The sequence below is a fragment of the Coptis chinensis genome, chromosome 9, assembly GCF_015680905.1.
Source record: "Coptis chinensis isolate HL-2020 chromosome 9, ASM1568090v1, whole genome shotgun sequence".
NCBI classification, from domain to species: Eukaryota; Viridiplantae; Streptophyta; class Magnoliopsida; order Ranunculales; family Ranunculaceae; genus Coptis; species Coptis chinensis.
This window is the reverse complement of record NC_141464.1, coordinates 12,864,682-12,872,201: the sequence shown is the minus strand read 5'-3', so window position 1 is coordinate 12,872,201 and position 7,520 is coordinate 12,864,682. Positions and strand designations below refer to the sequence as shown.

Sequence of the window (7,520 nt, the reverse complement as noted above, 5' to 3'; positions counted from 1 at the left end):
TCACTTTGGCCTTCCTCATTATTAACAGTCATAGGCGTGCCTCCCCAAAAAAACTCTTGACTACGGTTAGGAATAGACCATACATCACAATCATCATCCAATAATTGAACTTCATCATCATCAGCTCCATCCTTTACTTGTACTACTTCTTCTTCTTCAAAATTAACTTCATATAGTATTTCAACTTCATCATTATCACCCTCATTATTGTCAATATTTTGATTCATGGAAATTCTATATTCCTCAGGGACGTCCTCTGTATCACCATATAGATTTTGGGAATCAAAGTCCTCATAATCAGGTTGATAAAGATCTGCTACACCATCTTGCTCATCACCATCATTGACCGTCCCTGTATTATATCAGTAATTAGCTCCCCACTATCAGCAACTGGAACTATATGTTACCTTGCAAGGCTATAGTGTGTACCTTCCACAAATGGAGAAGGCGGTGTGACCGTTTCTCTTATCTGTACTAAAGGTTCAGGTGTAACTTCAGAGGAAACACCCTCTGGCCAAATATCTATATTTCAATGAACACTCAGTAAGTTCCACACTACTATCAGCGACAGGTAAGCTATCATCTATCAACATATCCCATTGATATCGAAGACTTACCTGCCATCACCTTTTCGAACGTTGACAAGCTGTGAGGTTGAATGTGTTCTTCGACGTCGTGAATCTCCACATCTTCCCATTGATGAGTCCCCACTCTCCCACTCCAGGGTTGGTCAAGGGGACTTTCTGGAAAACCAAAGATTCATAACTATCAGGAAATAAAGCATGTACCCACCCTCACTAATAATGACCTAACCAAATGGAACTGCATTACTTACCAATTGCTTCATCGACAAGTTTAAATTGGTTAATAGGACGCTTCTAATGAGCTAGCTCCTTCTGTTTCAGAAAAGAGTGTTTCACAGGAGAAACAATGCTTGGACTCGCGTCCTTCTGTTTTAAAAAGGAGTGTTTGACAGGAGAAACACTGCTTGGAGTCGCGTCTTTCTTAAACAACTCAGTAGCAACTTCTTTCTTCTTAACATTAGGCTGTCCATTGCTTACCACTTCTACTTCGTTGATAACCCAAACCATCATTATTTTTCTTGGAGACTTTCTTTGTTTCATAATCATGTTCAAATAATCTGTTTCTTCATCAATTCGACACGGGGACTTCTTCGTCAAGTATCTTATAGAAAAAGTAGATCTCTTTCTCGACAACACACCTTCCACGGTACTCATGAATCCTTCAAATGAAATACCTCCATCACAAAATCTCAATTTCACCTCGCCACCAACATACTTCATCCGGCCATACTTGTCCGCTTTTATCTCCCCATTGTAGTGAATAAGAACATCCAAAGAAGTACCTAACCAGTAAGTATAAAAAAAAACAACCAAAAAGCGATGGTTACAAGGAAGTACCTAACCATAAACCATAAAAACTGAAAAGTAAATTCAAATATTTAAGCACAAAACTAGTTACCCAACTAATTAAACTAACACTTTTAGAACATTTATGACAGAATCCATCTTAAATGCCTTAATATTAAACCCAACATTAAATATAGAATCAACATGGAAACCACCAACATTCTACCACAACTATATAATCAACATGCATTTATGCATGGAGACGTCATAGCTGTCTTCAAAACCCTCTTCCTTGAAAGATGAAACATCAAACAAACAAAACACTAAACTACGTGGAACAAAACCGTAGACCCAAGGCCCTAGATAGCTTAAAAAACAACAAACTATACCTTTATCATGTGAATGTGTCATGTTTTCCATGTCAAACCTTAAAAAATACAAAAAGCAGAGGGACAATGACGAGGAAGAAGAAGAAACAACCAAGAAAAAAACAGAAACTTTGAGCTTTTGTCCTTATTTTTTAGGTTGGCTCAAAATATGAGGTAAAAGTTGTAAAGGTACTGACAACCAAAATCACTGAGAGTTGCTGATAGTTTATTAGTCAGTTGCTTCTTCATTATAGCAACCACAGATACTACAACATGTTTTGATTAACGTGTTTTCTTGATCAAGATCCAACGGTTGTCCATCACTGCAAAGTCAAACTCATCAGGTACAATATGAAAGAGTTATGCGCAGTAGGTAAAGAGGGGAGAGAGAGTGTTGCAGGTCCACGTGGGCATTGTTTGAAAATAAGGAGAAGGGCAAAAGTGTCAAAAGTGAGGTTGAAAAGTCAAAATTGAAGAGTGGTTACTACTTGGGAACAGATTGACATTATGGGTTACTACTTGGGAAATTACCCTTCTAATTGGCCCGTCCAACCACACCTATATATACAGACGTGACCAAAGGAAGAAAAAGAATAATCATACCTTGCCTACGTCCAGAGAGAAGGAGAATAGGAGAGCCGTACCTTAACTGTTGTCCAGGAAGAAACAAATAAAGTCATGGCGGCGACGGTTCCACCAAGCAAAGGTATAAACCACTTACGTTATTTATTATTTCCTTCTTCTCTCTAGCGAGTGAGAAGGAGAAGGTGACGCCATGCCATGTAAGCCAATGCATTTTTTTTTTCTCTTTCTGAACTAACAGTGAGTCTTTGCTAAATATAGAATGCAATCTCACTTACTTTATCCATACTTCGCAGCTTTACCCTCAATCTCGCATCTTGAAATTTTGTCTGAAAACCTGTGAGACTAGAAAAGCAATTTCTTGGCAAAGAAAAGGCACGGACATTATTTCTCTCCATAACAAGTTAGTACAATATACATGACGTACATAAAACTATAATACAACTATGTTATTAGTGGAATATGCATGAGGTTAGAAAAGGATGCATGAACCTGATCAATGAAATGGCATAGTTTATTTTGGATATATTGCTTCAGAATCCTCTATGTAATGTTAACTTAGATTCTTCATCATCAGCCATCCGAAACAAGCCAAGTTTTTGAAAACAAAATATATATATATATATATATATATATATATATATATATATATATATATATATATATATATATATATATATATATATATTTATTTATTATTATTATTATTATTATTATTATTATTATTTTGAAACTCATTTTGAAAACAATGGCAAATAAAACATTTTTTATCCACAGAACAAGAAACACCACAAATGATTGAATAACAAATGAAGGTAGGGGAATGAGTTACCGACAAGAAGATCCTCATGAGAACGACCTCAGGATAGGAGTACGATTAATCTTAGCACAAAAAAGTAGTAAACAGACACCACCCTTTTCCCTATCTGATTGCATGACCTCCACTATATGCTGAAAACCAACCATAAATCCTTTCCACCACTCAAAATGATCATAAAGTAAGCATAGGACAACTTCTTAAAGACACTTCCTAAAACATTCCTTCTGGCCTCGATAACCTCTGAATGGATCACACTGTATCGGTGTATCCTCCAATTTTTTTTTTTTTTTTTTTTTTTTAACCTTGAACATTTCTCAACTAGGAGACATAGTGGATCTAAAGATCAAGAGCGGACTTTCATGGGACTATAATGTAGGTTTAGGTAGTGGGTTAAGAGAATAAGGAAAACATTTTTTTTTTTTTTTTTTTTGAATTTAGGGTAGAACTTGTCATGAAAAGAAAATGATAAAACATCATAAACCTCATATGAACCGCCCCTTGAATTGATTTGTATTGCCCCTTGCATGAATTTTTTTTTCCTGCCCCCTGCAATTTTTTTATTTTTTTGTTTATTTATTATTTTTTTTGCAGCTTCTCTTGGGGGTAACCATTGGGATAATCATAGCATATTGTAGATTGGGACCATAGTAGATACTTAACGATCAATAATTGATGATGAAGATGATTTTCCTAATCATGACAAGTTCTATAATTGGTAGGATTTGAGAACTCAACACCATCAAGATCAGTGAGGATCACTGCTTTCCCAGGTGGAATCTTCTTAATAATGAAGGGGCCCTCCCAATTAGGTGTGAACTTCCCTCATGGGTCTGGCAGATGTTTAGGCCTAATTTCTTTCAGAACCAAATACCCTTCCTTCAAATCTCTCGGACGAACTTTCTTATTAAATGCTCGGGCGATTCTCTGCTGGTAAGCTCGTGCATGAGCTGTAGCTTTAAGTCACTTTTATGTGATTAGGTTAAAAGATTCCACTCTGGCTTAGATCTATTCCTCCTCTGAACTGGCATCCTCCTTCAAAATGCGTAGAGTAGGCATTTCTACTTCTGCTGGCAAAACGGCCTCCATTCCATAGACTAGTGCATAGGGAGTAGACCATGTGGCTGTACGAACCGAAGTTCGATAAGCCCATAGTGCATATGGTAACTTCTCGTGCCAGTCTCTGTATATCTCAGTCATCTTCTCTACAATCCTGACAAGTGTCTTGTTTGCTGCTTCAACTACCCCGTTTGCTAACCATGAAACCAAGCAACTTTCCAGACGTGGCTCAAAAAACACACTTCTGAGGATTTAACTGTAACTTGAACTTACGAAGCCGTTCAAACAACTTCTTCAGATTCACATAGTGGTCGTCTCGACTCCCTGACTTAACAATCATATCATCCACATACATTTCTACTTCCACATGCATCATGTCGTGGAGTAAAGCAGTCATGGCCCTTTGATACGTGGTTCCCGCATTCTTCAAACCAAATGGCATAACTTTGTAGCAAAAGGTCCCCCATGGGGTGATAAATGAGGTCTTCTCTCTGTCCTCTTCCGCCATCTTGATTTGGTTATATCCAGAGAATCCGTCCATGAATGATAGTAGTTCATGACCAGCAATGTTATCGACCAGAATATCAATACTAGGTAACGGGAAGTCATCCTTCGGGATTGCCTTATTAAGATCTCTGTAATCAATGCACATTCTTACTCGACCATCTTTCTTAGTGACTGGGATGATGTTAGCCAACCAAATAGGATAGTGAGTTACCATCAGAAAACCAGCATTGTATTGCTTGATTACTTCCTCTCTAATCTTCAGCATCCATTCTGGTCTAAGCCTCCTCAGTTTTTGCTTAACCGGTTTCTTTTCTGGAGATAGTGGCCACTTGTGAACTACTATATTGGTGTCCAGCCCTGGCATATCATCATAGGACCAAGCAAACACATCTTTATATTCCTTTAGCAATTCAATCAGGTTTCTGCGCTCAGAGAGGGTTACAGTTGTACCAATCTTCACATCGCGTGGTTCTTCTGTGGTGCTAAGATTAATTGTTTCTGTTTCCTCGATGACTGGCGTTGATCGGTCTTCATAATGTTCGTAAGGAAGAATGGACTCAACAACTTCATTGTCCATTTCTTATTCATCGTCGGGGGAAAGGGGGTCATAACCTGCACAAGTCATCCAATCATCTTGCCCTAAGGCAAGTGGGTAAATCAAATCTGCGGGAGTTTTAAAACTTTTTTGATTTTTTTGGATTTTTGAAATATATGAATTTTTTTGGATTTTTGAAATATTTGAATTTTTTTAGAGTTTTGAAATATGATTATGTACATGGGTTGAATCAGAAAGTCTCACGGGCTTTTTTTTCGGGCCATATCGGACTCATCCGAAGGCTTAAAGAGAAGACTATGTTGGCTGGGGACCGGATTGGTCATGCATATTTGGGTTCCCCAATCATTATAGTGTCTGTCAAGGAACGGATCCTCATCAGAGTCTAAAGTATCTAGAAACCTTTCCCAAATTTCATATTGCGTCTGGGAGTCAGAAAGTGGCATGTTCTCAACACCCACTAGAACTGGGTCAATAATAGATTCCATATTCAACAAATCATCCAAATCAAGTATGGTTTGAGGGTCCAACTGGACATGATAAGGGGTGACAGTCTCGTCTCCTGGGTCAGTATCTAACTCGGGGGAACTGGCCAAAGTAAAAGATAGAGTATAGTTCATACCTGACGAGGAGGATGTCGATCCAACCTCATTTATCCAATTAAACTGTCTAGCCTCATGATCCAACCTAAGTTGGTGATATCCTGAATAGGAATTAACATCTGGCTCTGAAACAGTAACTTTTGAGTTTGGATCTGGGTCGTCATCTTCTCCCCAAAATATATTGGAATCACTAATAGCCTCAATCTCTGCCCCTAGATCAGGTAGAGCCAATCTGAGATAATTTACCATGACGTTAGAATCGATAAATAATTCTGCCAGTCTTTCCACAACCTCCTCAGTATAGCCTAGCCCTTTTCGATCATTTTGACTAGGAATCTGTAGTGGTTATAAATTGCCATTTTGGTTTTTTCCCAATCCAAGTCCTGGAAAATAATTTTGCTCACGGAATAACTGAGTAGTCTTGGGATTTCCATTGCAAAACGGGGTAGGGAGCTTCTCCTTGTCGGGTACTCTAAACTCCACAATCCCTAATGGTTCCTCAGTGTAGTTACACTTTCCTTCAATCATTGGTATTACCTTATGCTCCTCTAAAGAGTCCAGATCATCTGAATCACTAGTGATGCAGATAATCTTCCCTTGCCATAAAAATTTGAACTTTATGTGAAGTGTAGATGGAATTGTGCCAGCTTGGTGTAGCCATGGTCTACCCAAAAAGAAATTGTAATTGGCCTCGATGTCCATAGCCAAGAATGTGACTTTGAACGTGACATGACCTATTTGGACGTTTGTTGTGAACTCGCCAAGGACTTCTCTTCTCTGATTATCAAACCCATGAACTGCTCTGGCTGTATCCTTAGTGAAAGTGAAGTCTTCCGGCATGATTCCAATGGCTTTCGCAAAATTAACAGGGCAAATATTCAAACCAGATCCGTTGTCAATCAGTACAAATGGCACCTTATGGTTGTTGCAATACACCGTAATAGTCAACGCCTTCGTGTGGGTTATTCCATCTGCGGTCAAATCCTCATCAAAAAATATTATGGAGTTTGTCTTCCTGAGGGAAGCGACTGTACATGCCAAATCGTTCGGCTGGATAGAAGCTAGAACATGAGCTTGGTTCAAGACTTGAAGAACTGCTTGCCTATGTTGGGGTGATGCCATGAGTAAACCACATATGGAAATGTTGGACTTGGTTTTCTGCAATTGTTGGATTACTTCATTACCATCCTGCTTCTCTGGTTCAGTAGCCGTGGGCAGGTTAGGAGGTTGGGCCAAAACCTGATCCTTTTGTAAGTGTGGTGGCTTGTATATCCTTCTTCCTCTTGTCAAACCGTGAGTCTCAACACATTCCTCTGCCAAACTAGGTTCTAATTGCTTCAACTGATGTAGTGAGATTGCTGAGTCATCTTTACTTTTCTCGGGCTCAATCAACTTTTTCCCTAGAAAATTCTCGGTATCGTGACTCTTGGCTGGCACAAACTGGACCTTGGGGATTGTGATAGGAGTTAGGATCACCTGCTGCTGAGTTGGATTCTGGCGAATCATGGGTCCTTGAGGTTCTGACCCAACTTGTGATGCCGCGGATTGAGATGTATTCAAAGGATCTACCCATTTTGTAATGGGCCTCTGCATCATAAAGGATTCCAGGTGCTCTCTAGTCAACTTGAACAGCTTTTGAATCTGTGGAGTATGTAGAAATGG

General features: G+C 38.9%; 1 long non-coding RNA gene across 1 annotated transcript; it reads right to left on the bottom strand.

The window, feature by feature from the left end:
• Window positions 1-360: 360 nt before the first annotated feature.
• LOC147474814 (uncharacterized) lies at window positions 361-1,277 on the bottom strand. Its single transcript, XR_015209579.1, has 3 exons — window positions 836-1,277; window positions 618-743; window positions 361-522 (listed from the first exon to the last, which is right to left on the bottom strand). It is a non-coding gene; the product is annotated as an uncharacterized LOC147474814 (long non-coding RNA).
• Window positions 1,278-7,520: the final 6,243 nt, after the last annotated feature.